Source organism: Hypanus sabinus, chromosome 5 (assembly GCF_030144855.1).
Source record: "Hypanus sabinus isolate sHypSab1 chromosome 5, sHypSab1.hap1, whole genome shotgun sequence".
Classification (NCBI taxonomy): domain Eukaryota; kingdom Metazoa; phylum Chordata; class Chondrichthyes; order Myliobatiformes; family Dasyatidae; genus Hypanus; species Hypanus sabinus.
The window spans coordinates 40,100,799-40,122,650 of NC_082710.1; positions in this window are offsets into that span (position 1 = coordinate 40,100,799).

Here is a 21,852-nt window from a genome sequence, read left to right on the forward strand (position 1 = left end):
TCGTCGTGGAAAAATTTCAGTGATGGGACAAGTGAAGTTGAGTGAAGTTTTCCCTTTTGTTCAAGAGCCAGATGGTTGAGGTTAAAAAAATTTAAACACAGGGGATATTGATTACTCTATAGCCCTCAGTTCAGGTATGTCAAGAGATAATTTTTTTCCAGGACTTTTGCACTACCAAGTGCCTCATTAGTGATTGGAGATCCTACTGAAAATCAGATTGTCTTTGAGCGGTTGAAAGCTGTCCTGACACTGAAGGACTGGAATAGGTGCTGAATAGACAGTGAATAACTTACCACTGAAAAGCTGTGGTAGAGTTCCTGTGGCAGCACAAAGGGAAACGCTCCGTCCTTTTTCGATCTGCAGTACACCATTTAATTTGCCTCTTGTGCAGCTGCTCTACCTTCACAGGTCGTTGTCACTGCAGAACCAAGACATCCAGCATCAGGTGGAACCATGTAGCAGAATCCATTGCACAAAGCCATGAATCACTGCCAGACAATTCTATTGTTGTTTAGTGACTCATGAACTAGACTGTATTAGCGGCAAATGAGCATGATTTTCCATTATGAGTCATGACCTAAGTGTAATAATTCTTCACCCAGACTAGATGGTTACTTCCTTGTTCTGCAAGAATATCCCATTGGGAGATGGAAGTTTGAGGCAACATCAAAGAATGAGGTTAAAGCCCAGGATTATGCTTATGAAGTTCTGTTGATCAATGGTTGCATATTAATAAAGTAGAAATCTTCTGAGTATGTGCAATTGAGTAAATTATCAGGTAGGGCAGTATAAATATAGTCAATGTGCCAACAGAAAATACAGGAAACCACTCAGCAGGTCAAACAGCATATGAGGAAAGAAAAAAGGGAAGGCATGCTTTTTCTCTCTTTTTCTCTCTAACGTATTATTTTAACACCAGATAATACCCATTTTGAAAATATGACAAAATTTTAATAAACTAAGTAAAATGTATGATATCACAATCTTAAATCAATTAAAATGTTTTGCTGATTTTCCCTACCATACCACAGCAAAATGGAAGGAAATACAGTCATAAAAATTGTGGGATGTTTTGTGCTTTTGATGGATATTTGTGGCCAACCAATGCCCTGAATGGAGACGGAGAAGTCCAGAAATGGAAGGGAAGAATCAGAGATCACCTGTGTGAAAGTGTGAGGAGGATGGAGAAAGTGAACAAAGAAATCAGCAGTAAAAGTTAAGAAATTCTTAAGTTCTACTTGTGAGCAATTTGCAGCACCTAATGAATTGTTGCTATACAAAGAATTGAGAGAGGATATAAATAGAATGAGCAGCATAAAGATTGTGCCACATATCACATATGGGAGTCCTCATAGTTCACATTTCATCTGGAGAAACTTTGAGTTGAAGGAAAAGTTTTTCAATGTGTGAACAAGTTCAGCATGTTGAATCTGCATTAGACCTCTGGTAAACTGTTTTTGTCATTCCTCCTCATGTCCTGTGGCTCATTGGGCTGCAACCTTGCCACTTCTTTAGCATTTTGTCTGTTTTTTTTTATTAGGTCCAGTTGCTTCAACCTGGAACTGATGTAAAACATGCAAGGAGCTGGCTGGATTCGAAACTGTGGCCACTCACTTCAAAGTCCAAGTGCAGATGGCCGCTACATGACTGGCTGGCATTGTGGGCAAATAAAAACTATGAACTTCAGAGCCTCAAACAGTTTACTGCTCCAAATGGCAAAGATAGTAACTACCACCTAATTAAGTTGAAGAGTAAATGTAGAATGATGACTGGTAGTTCCACTGCAAGAAATAAACCAGCTGTGGCCTGAAGAGATCTGGAATGCAACAGATAATCAAATGCTGCACGTTGCACTTGACTGTAGGAGTAGATATAACAACTACTCTTAACAGCTATAACTTCAATGTTTCATAGTGCATTTATTATCAAAGAATGTATAAATTATACAACCTTGAAATCTGTTTGTTTACAGGCAATCGCAGAGCAAGGAACCCAAAAGAACCCAATTAAAAAAAATATCTACCCCCAGTGCCCACAGAGAAAGAGATAAAAAGACAAAACAAATCATGCGAACAATAGAAGCAATCAATAACAACAGCACTCTGAACCAAATTGAGTCCTTAGATGCAAATCCCTGCAGCAGCCCAGAGTTGCTGCAAAGATCACAGACATTGATGAGGGACATTTATTGTGTGGATAGCCAGAGGCTTTTTCCCAGGGCTGAAATGGCTAACATGAGGGGGTTTAGTTTTAAGGTGCATGGTAATAGGTACCGAGGGGATGTCAGGGGTAAGATTTTCACACAGGGAGTGGTGGGTGTGTGGAATGCACTGCTGGTGGCGGTGGTGGAAGCGGATACAATAGGGTCTTTTAAGAGGCTCTTAGATAAGTACATGGAACTCAGAAAAATAAAGGTCTATACGCTAGGGAAATTCTAGACAGTGTCTAGAGTAGGTTACGTTGTGGGCCTCATCTGACTCGCAACATCCAGTCTATCTGGGTGGGCATTTAGATTGTCCAAACAATGCATTGTACCTTGCATTAGGACGGGCCCAGGTGCTCCAGGCATAGAACATGTGAGCCAACAATTCGCTTCGGACCTGGATTTCATTGCCAAAGAAGTGGTTCTCAACCTCTCCAAATCGGCTTGGCATTTAGAGCCTGGTCAGCAAGGCCCCCAACATAAGGAGTCTCCGAAACGGATGATGCTGGCCCTGTTTTTTTTTTATCATGTTTGCTTTGGTACAAACACTAAGAAGGGCTGACTGCCTTGCAGCTTCAACAGTGCCAGCACATCAGGACATCAGAGGTCTGTGAACCTCTGTGAAGGTCTGTGAAGCGTTCCAGCTTCCAGGGTTGTCTACTGATCATTATGGATGCCCTTTCAGGGTGACGCTTCCTGTATGACACGGGTGCTCAAGTGGGTGTGCTGCCAGCATCGCCTTTTGATGAGAGGGCAAAGAGTGATGGAAGCTTGCTGGAGGCCGCCAACAGCAGCAGGATCCAGACTTACGCGATACGACGAGTGACGCTCTGCTTCAGAGCGCAACTTCACACATGGGACTTTGTCGTGGCTAAAGCAGCTAGATCTCTGCTTGGTGCACATCTCCTGTACATGAAAGGACTATTAGTCGATCAAAAGAAATGCCGGTTTGTGAATGTCATCGACTTTGGGTCGTTACCTTGCTCCCCAGTAAGTTCCCCACAACGACTCCGTTAAGCACATGCACCACCGTATGTGAGTTTCCTTCACTGTTGGGCGAATTCCCAGACCTCACCAAGCCTACATTCTCCTCGACAGTCACAAAATATGGGCTGAGTACCACATACCCACAACTGGCCCACCAGTCCATGCCTGTGCATGTAGATAGGATCCAGAAAGCTGGCAACCATGAAGGCTGAGTTGGCCAACATAGAATGACTTGACATTGTATGCCAGTCGAATAGCCCCCCGGACTTCATCCCTCCACATGGTCTCTGAGCCAGATAGTGGTTGCTGTCCATGTGGTGATTACTGATATCTTAATGAAGCCACCACCCTCAATCATTACCCAGTCCCACACATCCAAGACTTCTTGGCACGTTTAGCCAATAAGTTAATATTTTCCAAAGTCGATGTACTTAGGGGCTACCATCAGGTGTTTACGTGCTCAGAGGACATTCCGAAACAGCTGTGACAACCCCATTTAGCCTTACTGAGTTTCTGTGCATGCCACTTGGACTGAAAAATGCAGCACAGACTTTCCAATGCCTGATGGACTCTGTATTAAAAGACTTAGATTTTCTTTTTCTTTACCTGAATGACATACTCGTCGCTAGCGCGTCCAAATCTGAACACCTATCTCACCTCGGTACACTTTTTGAGCACTTAAGCCAATGCGGGTTGATTAGTAACCCTACTAAATGCCAGTTTGGATGGTCAACCATTGACTTTCTCAGCCATCGCATCTCTGCAGAAGGTGCAAATTCCCTTCCATCTAAAGCAGCTTCTTTTATGGATTTCCCACCACCCCGCACTAAAAAAAACTACAGGCATTTTTAGACATGTTAAGTTTCTATCACTGCTTCATTCTGTGAGTTGCTGAACTTATGCTCCCTTTGTATAGTGCAATCGAAGGCAATACCCCTAATCAAGTGCTTGACTTGACCAGGCCATTTGGTGATACCAAATGAGCCACCCTACTGGTGCACCCACTTGCCACTCACCCATAGCTGTTACACCTGATGCTTCAGACGATGTTGTGGGTGCTGCATCTGAACGGTTGGTCGGAGGTGTGTGGCAGCTGCTCGCCTTCTTCAACTGGCAGCTCTGTCCTCCCAAAAGGAAGTACAGCAAAGTACAGGACTTTTGTCCGTGAGCTTCTCGGTCTCTATCAGGCTGTCCGCCATTTACACTTTCTTCTTGAGGGTTGCCATTTCACAGTGTTCATTGACCACAAACCCCTCATGCCCACGATGGCCAAAATATCAGACCATTTGGCCTACATATCTGAGTTCACAACTGGTATACAACATATCAAGGGGAAGAATAATGCCATGGCTGATTGATTTTCACAGCCAGCCTTTTAGGCCATACACATAGGAGCTAACTATGCAGGCATGGCAGCCAACCAAGTATTGACTCAGAGGTCCAGGCTTACCGAATAGCAGCCATGGGCCTACAGTAAGCTGGCATTAAGTTGGGGGAGCTGGGATTTCTCTCCTGTGCAATAGCTCAGCTGGTCTCTCTCACCCCATACTACTCCAGAGCTGGAGATGGACTGTTTTTGACTCCTTATGTGGCATCTCACATCCGGGCCGGAAGGCCTCACGGAAACTGTTTGCTCTAACGTTGTTTGACATGGCCTCAGAAAGGCCGTGCATGATTAGACTGCAGCCTTTGTGGAGTGCCAATGGGCAAAAGTTAATTGTCATGTCCAGGCACCAATAGCACCTTTTGAGATCCTTGAGTGACAGTTTGATCGTGTCAAGGTGGACTTTGTTCATCCTCTTCTCTCCTCTTGTGGTTTCACGCACCACCTTATCACGGTGGCGGTAGATCATCCCTCTGGCATCAATGATGGCCACAGACATGCTTCAGCACCTGGCTTGCTCAATTTGGCACCCAATCTGATATTTCCTTTGACCACAGTCCCCAGTTCTTTTCAGAACTCTGGGGCATGATGACCCAGAACCTTAAAGTTAGAACATAGAATATAGAAGATTGAAAATCTACAGCACATTGCAGGCCATTCAGCCCACAATATTATGCCAACCATGTAGTCTACTCTAGAAGCTGCCTAGAATTTCCCTACTGAACAGCCCTGTATTTTTACAAGTTCCAGTACCAGTCTAAGAGTCTTAAAAGACCCTATTGTATCTGCCTCTACCACCTTTGCTGGCAGTGCATTCCACGTACCCACCACACCGTGTGAAAAACTTACCTCTGACATCCCCTTGTACCTACTTCCAGACACCTTAAAACTATGCCCCCAAACATTTGCCATTTCACCCTAGGGGAAAAGCCTCTGGGTATCCACACGATCAATGCCTCTCATCATCTTATACACCTCTATCAGGCCACCTCTCATCCTTTGTTGCTCTAAGAAGAAAAGCCCTAGTTCACTCAACTGATTCTCAAAAGGCATGCTTTACAAGGCAACATCCTTGTAAATCTCCTCTGCACTCTCTCCATAGTCAAGTCAAGTCAAGTCACTTTTATTGCCATTTTGACCATAACTGCTGGTACATACAGTGCATAGTAAAAATGAGACAATGTTTTTCAGGACCATGGTGTTACGTGACACAGTACAAAATAAAACTAGACTGAACAACATAATAAAACAAAAACAGAGAAAACTACACTAAACTACAGACCTCTACAGGACTGCATAAGGTGCACAAAAAAGTGCAGTCATTTAGTATACACATCCTTCCTCCAATGAGGTGACCAGAACTGAATACAGTACTCTGAGTGGGGTCTAACTAAGGTCTTATACAGCTGTAACATTACCTCACGGCTCTTGAACTCAGTCCCATGGTTGATGAAGGCCAACATACCATACGCTTTCTTAACAACACTGTTAACTTGTGCAAATGCTTTGAGTGTCCTATGTACATGAATCCCAAGTGCCAAGAGTCTTACAACTAATATTATATTCTGTCTTCAAATTTGACTTAACAAAATGATCCACTTCACACTTAACTAAGTTGAACTTCATCTGACACTTCTCAGCCCAGTTCTGCATCCTATTGATGTCCTGCTGTAACCTCTGACAACCCTTCAGACTATCCACAACACCCCCAGCTTTTGTATCATCAGCCAAACTTACTTACTTACCCTTCTACTTCCTTGTCCAAGTCATTTATAAAAATCACAAAGAGGAGGGGTCCCAGAACAGAACCCTGCAGAACACCAATGGCTACCGTTTTCCATGCAGAATATGAACTGTTCACATCCACCCTTTGCCGTCTGTGATCAAGCCAATTCTGGATCCAAAAGTAGGTCTCCTTGGATCCCATGCCTCATTACTCTATGAATGAGCATCACATGGGGAACCTTATCAAATGCCTTACTGAAATCTGTATACACTACATCGACTGCTCTACCTTCATCAATGTATTTTGTTACATCCTTAAAGACTTCAATCAGGTTTGTGAGGCATGACCTGCCCTTGACAAAGCCGTGCTGACAATCCCTAATCAGGTTATGTCTCTCCAAATGCTCATAAATCCTGCCTCTCAGGATCTTCTCCAGCAACTTACCCACTACTGAATTGAGACTCACTGGTCTACAATTTTCTAGGTTATCTCTACCCCACTTCTTGTATAAGGGAACAACATGAAAAGGTAATCACCAGATGCTCAGCAATCTCCTCCCTTGCTTCTCGCAGTAGCCTGGGGTATATCTTGTCTGGTCTAGTCTAACATAATACCTTTCAAAAGCTCCAGCACATCCGCTTTCTTAATGTCTATACATTCAAGCATTTCAGTCCACTTTAAGTCATCCCCACAATTGCCAGGGTCCTTTTCACTGGTGAATACAGAAGTATTCATTAAGTACCTCCGCTACCTCCTCTGGCTCCATGCACATGGTTCCAATCTCACTCCGGAGTGGTTGTATTCTCACACAGCTCATCCTCTTGCTCTACACACACTTGTAGAATGCCTTGGGGTTTTTATTAATTCTGCTCATGGCCCCTTCTAGTTCTCCTAATTTCATTCTTGAGCTTCTTCCTGACACCCTTGTAATTTTCCAGAGCTCTAACAGTACCTAGTTTCTTACACCTTTCATAAGCTATATTTTTCTTTTTAACTAGATTTTCTACATCCTTTGTTCACCATGGTTCATTTACCCTAATGTTCTTTCCCTGCCTCAGTGGAACATACCAATACAGAACACTATGCAAATTTCCCCTGAACATTTGCCACATTTCTGCCGTGCATTTCCCTGAGTACATCTGCTCCCAATTTATGCTCCCAAGTTCCTGCCTAATAGCATCATATTTCCCCCTACCCCAATGTTTTCCCAAATTTTCAGTTCCTACCCCTCTCCAGTACTATGGTAAAGGAGGTGGAGTTGATATCACCATCTCCAAAATGCTCTCTCACCAGGAGGTCTAACACCTGATCAGGTTCATTTCCCAATGCTAAATCAAGTACAGCCTCTGCTCTAGTTGGCTTATCTACATATTGCTTCAGGAAACCTTCCTGAACACATCTAACAAACTCCACCCCATCTAAACCCCTTGCTCTTCGGAGATACCATTCAATATTAGGAAAGTTAAAATCATCCATCACAACAACCCTATTATTAGTGCACTGTTCCAGAATCAGCCTTTATATCTGCTCTTCAATGTCTCTGTGGGGGGTCTATAAACACACCCTGTAGAGTTATTGCCCTCTTCCTGTTTCTGACTTCCACCCACTCAGTAGACAATCCCTCCAAGACTTCCTCCTTTTCTGCAACTGTGACATTATCCCTGATTAGCAGTGCCACACCCCCACCTCTTTTGCCTCCCTCCCTATCTGTTTCGAAACATCTAAAGCCTGCACACTCAACAGCCATTCCTGCCCCTGAGTCATCCAAGTATCTGTAATGGCCACAACATCATAGTTCCATATATTGATCCACACTCTAAGTTCATCCACCTTGCTGATGATGCTCCTTGCATTAAAGTAGACACATCTCAAACCATCTGGTTGAGTGCTTCTTTGCTCTATCATCTGCCTATCCTTCCTCACAAACTCCCTACAAGCTGCCACTACTTGTGCGCCATCTGCCCCATCCTCTGCCTTCACTTTGGCTCTCACCCCACTGCAAATCTAGATTAAGCCCTCCCCAATAGCATTTGTAAACCTCCCTCCCAAGATATTGATTCCCCTCCAGTTAAGGTGTAACCTATCCCAGTTGTACAGGTCACCCCTTCCCCAGAAAAAGTTCCAATGATCCAAGAACTTGAAACCCTGCCCCCCTGCACCGTCTCCCCAGACACTCATTCATCTGCACTGTCTTCCTGTTCTGACCTTCCCCACCCAGCTCGTGGCACTGGGAGATTACCACCTTGGAGATCCTGCTCTTCAGCCTCCTTCCTAACTCTCTAATCTTACTGCACAGGACCTCTAACCCTCTCCTGCCTGTGTCATTGGTACCAACATGTACCACAGCCCCCAGCTGCTCTCCCTTGCCTTCAAGAATACTCTGTAACTGCTAAGAGACCCTAGCACCTGTGAAGCAACACACTATCCTGGTGTCTCTTTTGTTGCTGCAGGTTCTCCTATCTGTTCCCCTAATTATTTAGTCCCTTATGACTATTGGTCCACCTTTCTTCACCCTTCCCTGCTGAGCCTCAGAGCTGACCACTGTGCTGTTGGTCTGGTTGCTGCTGCCTTGCCAGATAGGTCATCTGCCTCAGCAATATCCAAAGGGTTATACCTGTTGCTGAGGGAAATGGCCACAGGGGTACCCTGCACTGACTTCCTTCTCCCTTTACCTCTCTCAGTTTTCACCCATCTACTCCCTGAATTCTGCACTCTGGGTGCAACCGCTGCTCTGCCTGCTGGATGATCCTAAGTTCATCCAACTCCAGCTCCTTAATGCAGCTTTTCATGAGCTGGAGTTGGCTGAACTTTCCACAGAAGTAGTCATCAGGAAGACTATCAGGTTCCATGAATTCCCACATCCTACAGGAGGAGCTTTCCACTGCCATATCTGCCATCCTGCCCCCACTGGGCAACCAAGACCAAATCCTCTAACCTGCTTCTTTGGCCTCAGCCTCTTCTCGTTGAAGCCTCTTGAGTCAAAGTCTGACGCTCTTACTCCAACCGCTGGCCGACTCCAAACAATGGCCACCCCGCTTGCCCCTTCTGTACTTTTATTTAATTCGCAGTGCTCTCGATGCTGATTGGACCTCTGGAATGTCCGAACGCTCGTGAAGCTCTCCTTTTATACTAGCTTCGCTGACCTGCAAGTGAACTCTTCACAGTGCTCTGCTCCCAAAGCTGACTGGACTTCTGTTAGGCTACACACAACGGCATATCATTTGCAGTCCAGTGGTCTATGTGAGAGGCTTCACCCCTCCTTAAAGGCTGCTCTGAGGGCTTCCCTGACTGATGAGTGTTGGCACCATTGTGTCCTAGGGGTCCTGCTGGGGCCCAGAACTGCTACAAAAGGGGACCTGCTGTCACCCGTCGCAGAGTTGGTATACGCGAAGCCATTGTGAACGCCAAGTGATTTCACTCCTGCCATCACGACTGCCTGGTTGGCCTCCCAACAGCATTCCACCCTCCTCATTTTCACCTATTCCTACCTTGCATCATTGCATATAGCACCTGTGTGTCGCTGTTGACCTACATTACGCCTCGCTTTTTTTCGTCCACCATGATGCACACCAACTTCTGTTTAGGCCCCTTTACAATGGCCCATTCCACATTTTGGAAAGGGAAGAAAAGACTTTTATCATAGATAAGAGGGGTAAACCTGAACCAGCCTAACAAGGCTTGGAGTATTCCACAGCCATGCCCCTGGTGTCACAGCATAACCTTGAGAGCGTCAACACACCTCTGGGTGAACCAGAGGCGCCTGCGGTTCCTCAACCAATGGAACATAGGACCCAAGCTGGGCAGCCCATCTGAGCTCCAGCCAGGCTAACAGTGTTGGTTTTAGTGAATTCTGGGGAGGCCTGTGTAGGGTAACGTGATTGGAAGAAATGCACGCAATTCACAGCCACTGACATTGAGCTGGGGTTTCACCTTAAGAGGCTGGTCTGAAGTGATGTTGTTGTTATGTAAAGATTTTTAGCACAATTTTGTGTTTAGGTTTTGTAGTTCAATAACATGCATTATGGGCTTCATTAAACATAAAGTACCTCACTTTGTTTTATTTGCAGAAACCTACAATAGGTCTTTGAAGTAGTACAAGGTGATCCAAGAATGCAGAATAAAGTGCTACAGTTACAGATAAAATGTAATGCAGGGATGGGAAGCCACAGCAAGGTAATGTTACATATCCCGTAACTGGATAACTTACCAGCAAAGATAGAGAGGTCTGTTGAAGTCTGATGTCACTATTTTCAAACGTTTTTATTTATAAAGGGGCGCAAAAGTAAGGTTAATGCAAACATTCAGATAATGCACATCACCAATACGCAATCTAAAGCCCGGATATAGTCATAATCATCATTAATCTTGGCTGTTGTCTAGGGGATAATATTTTTCTGTCCATTGGAAATCTAAAGAGTCATTCAAAAGTCTTTCGAGGAATTGCTGGGTGTCACGTGTCTTAGAGGAATCGGTGAGAACGAAAAGAAGACTTGCCCGTATCTTTTGACCACTCCGTTAAAATCAGGGGAGCGTTGGTTTCCCTGTTGATAGTTCGAAGTCCTTCTCGGTAGTATCAGCCACCCGCTCCCCAGGCAAAGGAGTTAGGAGCACACGTGGCGTTGAGTGGCTTCCAGCTCTCCCGGGAGCGTTGAGCGAGCAAGTTCCTCTGGTGCATCGCTAGGGTACTGCCTCCTGCAGTCTGCTTTTATCTTTACTTGCAGAGTTGTAGATGTCCATCAAAGTAGGGGGATGTAATCTCCACCCCCACATGGCCCGAGGGTGTTCAGGTTCATGGTAGTTGTCACGTAGCCGGGACTTGCATGTGACACAGGGGCATCTAAGAACAAATGGTCAAAACCGTTGCATTGTCTCTCACTTCAGAGTCCCGAATTAATAGTGATCTTGCGATTCTCCGGAAGGAGGGGGCTGCTCCCGCTCCTTCGGCCCCTCAGAGCTGTGGTAACTTCATAACAGTAATAAGCCATGACAAATCATTATGGTATTGTTAGTATAAAGAGGGCTGGTGAAACCATTAGTAATAGGACCAGGACTAATCCCTATTGCTTCTTGAGGCTGCCCTGTCATTGGGCAAGTTCATTGCTGATTTGGCCTTGGCTGCAGCTCCACTTCCCACCTGTTTTCTATAAGATTTAATCCTGCCATTGAGCAAAACCAAATGTCGGCTTTGAATATATTTAATTATTTCTTCAGAGCTCTTTCAGGTGGAGAAAGCTAAAGATCCCCAAGTAACTGGGAGAAGACATTTCATATTAACCAGGTATCCCTGGAATCTGAAGAAATACTATAGTTCATACTTCCTAATGACATGGACAGAAGCCATTTAGCCCAATGAGACTATGCCAACTCAACCCGGTGATCCATGTAACTTATTCTCTTCCAATTATCATACTGATTCTCTCCTACCATTCATCTGCACTGGTGGTAAGTTACAATAACTAGTTAAGCTGCTACTCAGCAGATCTTTGGGAAGTGGGAGGAAACTAGAGCAGCTGGGTGAAAATACATATATTCACAAGGTGTAAACTCCAAATAGGCAGTTCCCAATTTCAGCATGTAACCTGATTCACTGGCACTGGCACTATGAGGCAGCAGATCTATCTGATTTGTCACTGTACCACCCCCTAGCTCTACGTTACCATTAGGGGAAATATCTCCCAGCATTCGCCTGTCATACCTTGTCAAAAACTTAAATACTTCAGTAGGCTTGCCTCTTATTCAAATTCCAGAGAAGGAAGACCGGCTTCCTCAACCTTTCTTTATGAAATAGGTTGCATGCATGGAAGGGATGCTTCATGAAGAACCCATTGAACCTTTTCCTCTTCTGCAAGTACAACCCTCCTTACATAAGGAGATCAGTACTGTATGAGTACTCCAGGAAAAGTCTCACCAATATCTCTAACAGTTCTAGACAGACTTAACTCATTTCAACCAACATTACATTTGTCTTCCTTATTATTTCTATATCTTTCTGTGCATCATATACAAAGACACTTGGACCAAGCACTGTTTTGCAGTGTAGTCCTGTATTCTCTCTTTATTTAAAGAATATTCTTATGTTTTATGATCCCTACTAAATGGATAACCTTACATTTCCCTGCAATATACCCAACCTGCCAAATCTTTACCCACCAGGCCTATCAAGGTACTTTAGCTTACAGTTATGGCATCACACAATTCCTCACAAAGATTTCCCACAACCTTATTGTGTATCGGCATAGCAGGAGGCTCAAATCAGGTTTGACTGTAAATACCTAATGTCTTCACTTTCAAAAGGCAGTTGCGTGTAATAAGATGAGAAGAATTAGGAGCAGGAGTAGGCCATTTTACCCTTTGAACCGGCAGTGCCATTCGTCAAAATTGTGGCTGATCTTCTGCTTCAACACCACTGTAACACAATTATTCTGATATTATTTCATAGATCATTATCGGCTTCAAAGCCACCTCTGAAGTTTCTGAAAATTTCTGTTTATTCACTAAAGCACTAATAGCCTGATTCCGTTGTCACTTTGAAGTGTGTAAAGAAATTACTCCCGTCTTCATATTCATTACATTGTCACTAACTTCCGCTTAACAGTGTAATCTGTTTAACATCTGCTGTTTAGATATGTTGTGCTGCATGTCACAAGTAACACATAAAACTCCAAAGAATTTTTTGTTGATACATCTTTTTTTTGTAACATCAAAGCTGACAGGAACAACTCTAACTGGAACAAAAAGAATACACTAGCAATTCTGGAGACATTAAAGGTGATTGGATTCCTTGGTGAGTTGAGCCTGTCAGGCGATTTCTCTTTTTCTGAAAATGATGAAATAATATTTCCAGCAAGGCACTTGAATGCTACAATGATTTACCATTTATAACTGAAAACAGAATACCTGAATGCAGTTTCTCATATCCTAAGTGTACAGGAAGATCTTAAAAGCTATTTACTTTAGAATTTGAAATCTAACAAAGATTAGCTGAATTTGGTGCAAATAGTATATACACATTCAGTAAGTTTGATGACTCTGAGTAGCGATTTCTTATAATTGAAACATTTTGCCAAATCTTTTCAAGATTCAAGATTGTTTATGTTTATTCGTCAATACAAGTTTAAAAGAGAATTAAATGATTGCTACTCTGGATCTGATGCAGCACATAAAATGTCACAATATGCACAAAAATGCAATGAAAGATCCTACAAAGCACAATATATAAGTTGTTTGTCCTTTTCACTATTCACATCAAAGTCCAGTATAGTCCACTACACCACCAACCAGCTAATATATGAGTAAATATTGTATAAATCAGCTGATTGCATATACATAAGTTGATGCTAACTGATGTGCATGTAGTAGTGGTGAAGTTGGTGTGGTGGGTTAATGAGTAGAGGCTTTGATCAGTCTGACAGCTGGCAAAGCTAATTTACTTTGTTATGTCAAATACTTCAATAGATGCTGCTACAACAAACTGAATATTCAATGCCACTTCATTACAATTGACTCATTTTATTTACATAAATAATTAGAAGTCTCTTCAAACATAAAGCTTTAAAGAAAAGGATATTGTAAGGAGTTCTAAGAATCTAGTTAGAATGTGGAAGCAATATTTCTAGCTGTTTCTCTCCTGGCTTTATGCTGTAAGAAGGAGGTCTGGGAGAAAACTTCCAGGCCAATAGCAAGAGGATGTGAGAAGTTCAATATAGTGGTAACAGGAGACTTACAAATAAATAGTCAAATGGAATCTAGCAGAATGACAGTATAAAAGGCAAAGAAAGGGAGAAGTCATTGAGAAGAATGCATGGGAACTTCCTTAATCATCATGTTTGCAGCAGAAGAAACAAAGAAAGACTTGTGTTTCTATTGGTATCTTTTTTACGACCCTTGCAGGATGTGTTAAGACACTTTGCAGTTAATGAAACACTTTTGAAGAGGATGTTATTTTGCAATATAAGAAGAGGATAGCCAATTTGTGCGCAAATTTTCTTGGAGCTGAATGACAAGGCCCCGAGCAACACGGTGAGATGCCTTCTGTGGAAAAGCCGTGTTCACAAAAGCTTCTCTGCAAGATTTTGACAGCTGGCAAAGCCCCACCCCAGCAATGCTGACAGACAAAGTGCCGGCATATTATATATGTTCTTGACATGCAAAGCATTAAAAAAAGAAAAGACCATAAAGAGCTAAAACATTAAAATTATTACTTGAGAAAATCATATAAATAAAATAATTATAAAATAAAAAGGCATTTTTTCATATAAAAAGACTTACCCAATCATCACACGCCCCTCACTCACTTCGCTCCTATATCTCTTTATGTTTTTGTTCTCACTCTTATTGTCTGCCATTATTATTTATCTGCCACTGTCTCCTAACACAACATACCCTCCCCTAACAGGCACAACCTGCTTGTCACATTACACCACTCCCAACCCTCCAATCTTCTCAGACTCTTTTATCACCACTTTCATTTTCCTCTTCACACTTGCCACTCAGTCCTGATCTTCATTTGAAACATCAGCAATTCTTTCCTCCCACAGACCAATCCTCAACCTGCTGAGTTCCTCCAGCAAACATTGTTACTCCAGATTCCAACACCTGCAGTCTCCAGTGTCTCATTTACCTAATAATTCCCTTTTTGAATCAATGGGATCACATTTGCTGGGGAATCTGGACGTTTATTAATACTTAGGCCAGGAAATGCCAGCTGTTCTGTGTGAAACTGCCAATAGTTACAAATAAAATTCTGGGCCCTTGTGTCATACAAGTGGATATAACTGCTTTCATTTCTTAGACAGGATACAGCAGCTCTTGAGCTGGCTTGTTAATATCTTCAAAAGTTCAAAGTAAATTTATTATCGAAGTATGTATATATATCACTATATACTACCTTGAGATTCACTTACATGTGACATTTACAGTAGAACAGAGAAATACAGTAGAATTAATGAAAAACTACACACAAGACTGACAAACAACTAAAAGAAGACAAACTGCACAAATAAAAAAGTACATCAATAAATAAAACATACTGAGTGGTAGAGTCTTTGAAAGTGAGCCAAAATGCTGTGGAATCCATTCAGAGTTAAGTCGAGTGCAGTTATTCATGTTGGTTCAGGAGCCTGGTGGCTGAAGAATAATGGCTGTTCATGAACCTGGTGGTGTGGGGTCTAAGGCTCCTGTACCTCCTTCCCAATGGCAACAATGAGAAGAGAGCATGATCTGGATGGTGGGGGTTCTTGATGATGGATGCTGCTTTCTTGCAGCAGTGCTCCTTGTAGTTGTGCCCAATGGTGCGGAGGGCTTTACCTGTGATGGACTGGGCCATATCCATTAATTTTTGTAGGCTTTTCCGTTCATGGGCATTGGTCAAAATCTTGAGCCTCAGCTGGTATAGAAAATCATTCTTATGACTGAACAGTGGAGAAGATCAGCAATCTATTCTTTTTAAAAAAACAATGCTCCAGCTCACACGCTAACCAGCTATCCCTGCTGCTTATATTTCCACTGTCACCAGCCCTCACTCTGTACAGAGACTAGTTGTCATCCTGGGTCCCTATTGGCACCCTACCGCTGCTTCAGAGAGGTGGATTGTGGGTCCTTTTAAGGCATTTTTTTTCTTCACATTCAATGTTATAATGTCCCAGTAATGGCACAGGTGACCAATCTGGAACATAAAGACAAGCAAGGAACAAGAGTCTGGCAAGGTTGAGCAGCAACAGACAAGTACCAGTATTATACCCCACCAGGGAGATAAATTATATAAGAAAACAAAGAAAAAAATAAGAGAAAACACTGGTCAGGCTTGTGCAATTAACTGCTAGTCTCAACATGCCTAATTCTCCAATTGCCGCTTGTCCTTATTATTTCCAATGCCTCTTCCCCTTTTGATTGAGGTATGATTGATTGAATGGTATGAGGCCACATTAACAGTAGCTAGTTGCCAGCTTAGCTTTCTCCTTACTGACCGGCCAGATAGGAGGGAGTTACTAGTTTGTTCTTGCAAAATATTATCCAGTTTTGAGTACAGTACCAGAATGGTAAGGTTGGTGAGATGGAGAAAGAGACAAAAGTTGTGAGAAAGATGACAACGTACCCTGTAAGAAGGAAACACTTTCCTTTTGTTGAGAGATAAAAGATGAATGCTTGTACTGTCTCCTTGCAGAGTAACTGCAGCTGATGGCTGTGTGATAATAATGAAAAAAAGGAGCCCATTGGGATTAGAGGAGAAACAGGTGGAACAGAGAAAAGTTCCTGTATTCTGATTGTGCACATGGAATACCATACATTGTTTAGTTAGCATAAATAATCAGGGAAACATGCTATTTAGTACAGAGTCAGATCTATTTATGGTTTATTGCAGATATAATTTTGCACTCTACATTGTGTGTGTGTGTGTGTGTGTGTGTGTGTTTCTTCTTTTCTCTGTTATTGCTCATTTAAGTTTTATCTGCATTTCTTTCTACTCCTTATAAAGTTTTATTACTTAATCTTCCAAAAAATATTTCCAATTTTTTAAAATGAGGGTGATAATCATTAAGCTTTCATAACAATAGCAATGCTTCTGTTTAATAGGATCTTTGTACGTTTACTGACACAAACACAGTCAATCAGGACTTCCTACAATATCTCATTCTGAATTGCTTAAGTGACTTAACACCCACTTAACCAGTCAAGTAATGGCCAAGAAGATTAATTTAGCTATGGAGAGGAGGAAAATAAGAAATTAAGTACAGCAGAACATTTATCAGGGTCCAACTCACAGGCAGCCATATTTCAGCATATTTTCCATTGTTGTAGTTTGATGGAAAAATATATGCAAATTGATGCCTTTATTAAAATTTTACATATCATTTTTTTTAAAAATACCTAAACTTTGTGATTCTGAATTTGCAGAGTTGAACCACGTATTTTTTTGCTCAACTGTTCAAGCTGCTTAATGCATATGGCAGTGGGCAGTATAAAGAGCCAGATCTGATTCACGGGTCAGATGCTTCATTTCCAGTTGGAGTGCAGCTGCCTGTTAGCCTTCCCCACTACTGCCAGCACTAAAGTAGTGAGTGTAACTAATGTGGCATAATCCCGGCTGAGCAGATGCTGTGCCAAAGAATTTTGCTGCTCCACAACTGAATTAGCTGAGCTCAGCGCATCACCTTATTTCTACCTGGCTCTGTCAATTTTCCCCAGTGGAAATCTGCTGCATGTTTCTCCATGAACTCATTAACTAATCTGAAACAAGAAATAACTGGTGCCAGTTGAAAAACAAGGAAGATCTGCAGATGCTGGAAACCCGAGCAGCACACACAAAATGCTGGAGGAACTCAGCAGGCCAGGCAGCATCTATGGAAAAAAGCACAGTGGATGTTACAGGCTGAAATGCTGACTGTGCATTGTTCCATAGATGCTGTCTGGCCAGCTGAGTTCCTCTAGCATTTTGTGTGTGTTGGTGCCAATTCAATTTCCTTTTGTGGGTGGCAAATAGAAAACAGTGCAACAATGTACAGTTTCAGCATTTTCCTAGATTTACCATTTAGTTCTGTCATTACTTCCAGCTAATTAACAGGTTAATTATTATGACATTTCTGTATGATCTACCTTCAATGCGGTTTAGCATCCGGAAGCCATCATAGCAACAACAGAATAATTGTCATATTTCTTTCTGTCTTTTTTCTATTAATATTAACCAATGATTTTTCTTGCTTTAAGTTATGCTATTTTCTCTCAGGCTCTTCTAGGACACTTTACATTATGCACATGCACTAATAAAGAGGCAGATGAATACTGACACACTAGCCAGTTAACTCCCCTCCCCATTCCTTGTTCCCCAATCCCATACTTACCTATTGTCCTCATCTCCTTCACTGCCAGGGGTGAGGCCAAACACAAACCATAGGAACAGCACCTCATATTCTGCCTGGCTAGTTTACAACACAATCTTCTTAGTTACCTCCCAAAACACTCAAACTAGTCCCTGGACGTACTGCAATCTGAACATGTGAATACTACTTCCCCCCGGTTCTTTTCTCTCCACTTCAGATCTTCTCAGGTCATCCAACTGATAATCAATCTGTCCCTTGGCCCTCACTACCCGCTTCTTTCTTCTCCTCCACTCACTCTTTCTCCCTATCACCCACACACTCATTTCACTGGGACCTTCCTCACTGATCTCAACTGCCCACCGTACCTCCCCGATTTGATTTCCTTCTCTTCTCTTTCTTATCAGACTCGCAAGCCGACAGCCCTTTGTTGCTTTCACCTATCACCACCTAGCCTCTGTCGCTACCCCCACCTTTCTCTCCCTCACCTGACTCCACCTGTAAACACATTTCCTCTCCCAGATCGTCCCAAAGATTTGCCCTACTTTTATCCCTCATTACATATCTCCATCAAACTTTCAGTCCAGATGAAAGGTATCATTCAGAGTGATAGGTTCAATGATGTAGCAGTTGGTGTAAAGGTAGAGGACATACGTAGAGAGACTATAGGAAAGGTTGGGCAGTAGATAGGGCATAAACACTATCAATTTGATGGGTTTGAATGGGAGAAGTATGGAAACAAGGCTGATGAACTTAGATCATGGTTCAGTACTTGGAACTATGATGTTGTGGCTTTTACAGAGGCTTAGCTAGCACAAGGCAGCAATGGCCACCCAGGAAATAATGTAAATGATATAGCTTATATATAGGAAGTGATGTCCATACAAAATGAACTGTGTCTCTAGAGGCCAGAACGCCCCCCCACCTGGTATCTTCAGGATGTCAAAGTTAACTACTAAACGAAATGGTCAAGTGATCATTTCATTAGGTCTTTGGCAAAAGAAGGGTAGTCTTGGAGACAGGTCTTGAGAACAGTCTTATATCACTGTCTCTAACCGTTCTCACTTTGAGTTTTCTAACTTCCCCATCTTCATGAGAGGAAGTTTGTGTGACCACCCTAAAGACCAATCATATCTCTTGACTTGGTTAACCTTCTGTAAAATGACATCACCTGCCTGTAAGTTTGGCCTCTCAAGTTCTCCACTTTCTCCAACTCTGGAGATTATAAATGTACTCTCATTACCACCTTAGCCAAAAGGTTCTGGCCAAGCTCTGGATTTGCTTACATTGCTGCCTGCATAGGCTGCCATTGGTAAAATGACCTGGTGGAACAGCAGGAGAGAAAATGTTTTGTGTTAGAAGCGTAGCAGGAGTTGAAATATAAGGCTCATCTGGATCTGCAGAGAAGGAAATAAGTGGTCTGGAGTTTACTATAACTGTGGCCTTGGCCATTAAGGTTGTCAGGATATCATGTGTGAGCTTTGAAGATGAAAATTTAAGGATCCTTGCATCAAAGATCTGATGTGTAATGCCAAACCTCCTTTCCCACGGACCACCCATATATGAAGCGTGTGGGAGGAGGCTTGGTCATGTGCAATCTTGGTCTCAGAGCTCTTTACCAGCTCCAGTGAAATTGGAGTCACAATCAGAGACCACTGGTCTTCTGATTGCGAAGAAGCGTTGGAGAACATTGATGAAACTGGATGAGTCCATTGATTCAATCACTCCGATGCACATAGCATGGGTGTGCTCACGCACGTAAAAATGACAGTGCAACATTCATAATTTGTATAACCTCCACATGTTTTTCTCGCAGTGATAGACCACGGGCTAAGCATGTCCACATAAATGCAGGGTCAGTGCTCAAGTGAGTTGTTGGCAAGTCTGCCATCTGCCCAGGCTGCAAATTGCAAAATGTAGATCAGCCTACTGATTGTTCGCATTCCTCCAACAATCCATAAATCTGATGCTCTTCAGTGAAGCGCCAGCCTTGATGACATACTTATGGTAATGTCTAATGTGCAGAGTAGCGATATGATGCTTTCTTAAAATGGCAACAGTGTGAGTTTCCTCTGAAATGAGTTGAGCACTCATAATACATCCTCAAACTCACAGTACCGGCTCAGAGTCAAGAAAGGGCCAGAATTTACTAAGGGAACTTTGTTAAAGGAGAGATTCCTGCTTTGTGATGTTATGCACTTCCTCTGCATACACTTGTCTTTGAAGAACAAGGAAGATATCAAATTCAGTTGCTCTGCATTGAGAGAGGTTGCTTACAAACGTGCCAATCACTGCAAAAGATGTCTTTGGCTACTCCTGCAAAGGAATAAGCAATATCTGAGAGCTGGTAAATTGCTCTGGTAGGTGACTTCCAGCTTGAAAAATGCTCAAAGCATGAACTGGCAAGTTGGAGGGTGATTAATGAGTGATGTTGGTCAACACACAAGGATCTATTTCTACATCTGCCTCAGGGTTGGCTAAGTCTAAAGTTTCCTGCTGACTATGCTCCTGCTGAGGATCCACAAGAAATTCTGGGCCAGTTAACCATGGGGAGAGGGGAAGCTGATTAGCCTGGAGACGTGTTGCAGTATGATCAGTCAGGTTCAGATCAGTAGGAACATAATCCCATTGGCTCTTCTGAGTTAATTTCTTGATATGTTGGATCCTGTTATGTTTATAAACATAGAATCCCCTTGCTTCATTAAATATACTGTATTACTGAGCAAATCCTTGCTGTTGGTAAAGAATTTTATATCATCTAGGGCTGTGTCCAGCTCTTCAGTTATCTCCTCCACCATCTCAACAGCAGAACTGAATTCTTGGTATGTCTTGATATAGTAAGATCTGGCATAGGAGTAAGTTATGCCTTGCCCAGGATGAATCCAACTTCACTTTATCCAGCAGCAGAACTTTAGGTATGAAACATCAGCAATAGCTTTTGCTGATACATCAGAAAAGATGATGTAGACTTTTCCTTTGGGTTGTAGATAGTGGAATTGTGTAGGTGCTTGTAATTTTCAAAATTCCAAGAACCTTTAAAATCATGACAGGAAGAATGCTATTGCCACCACTGCTCCTGTTTCTCCTCAGGGAATGGGACATCCCAACCACAAGTGTCTAAGGTCAACTCTCTGAACATGAAGTAGCCTTGGATACTGACTGGAGCAGAAAATCCAAGAGAGTCAAATATGTCATTGATAGTCGATAACTCGCCACGATGCATAAAGTGTCTTTCAGTATCGGGGAGCTGGAAAGTAAGCATGTCAGTCATGATGTCCTATCCAAGACCCTGATTATGTAGCAGAGGAGGAAGGTCCAGTCCAGATCAAGATTCTGTAGATATTTGGCCAAATCTTCAGATGTGAAGTCTTGCATGACTTCAGCACTGTTGGATGCAATCTTAAGCAGTCTGAGATTGTACTGTGCCAGCACACTTTGCCCAACTTTCAGCACCCTAACTGCTTTTTCTACACTAGAAAATGACTTAAGGCCATCATCTGCATAGAAGTGTCTTTTTACATAACTCTGTGCTTCAGTCCCAAATTCCTTCTCTCCCTCAATAGCTTCCCCTGAAGGCCATAAATTGCCACAGTTGGTGTGAGGGATAGTTACCAAATACATTAACTCTCAAGTGATACTCGAGTATCCCATTGTCCAATTGGTGGTCATGAAATCATAAGAATCAAAGGTAGTCTCTATCACTAGTAAGCTGGGAAGATTCGTTTGATGCTTAGCATCT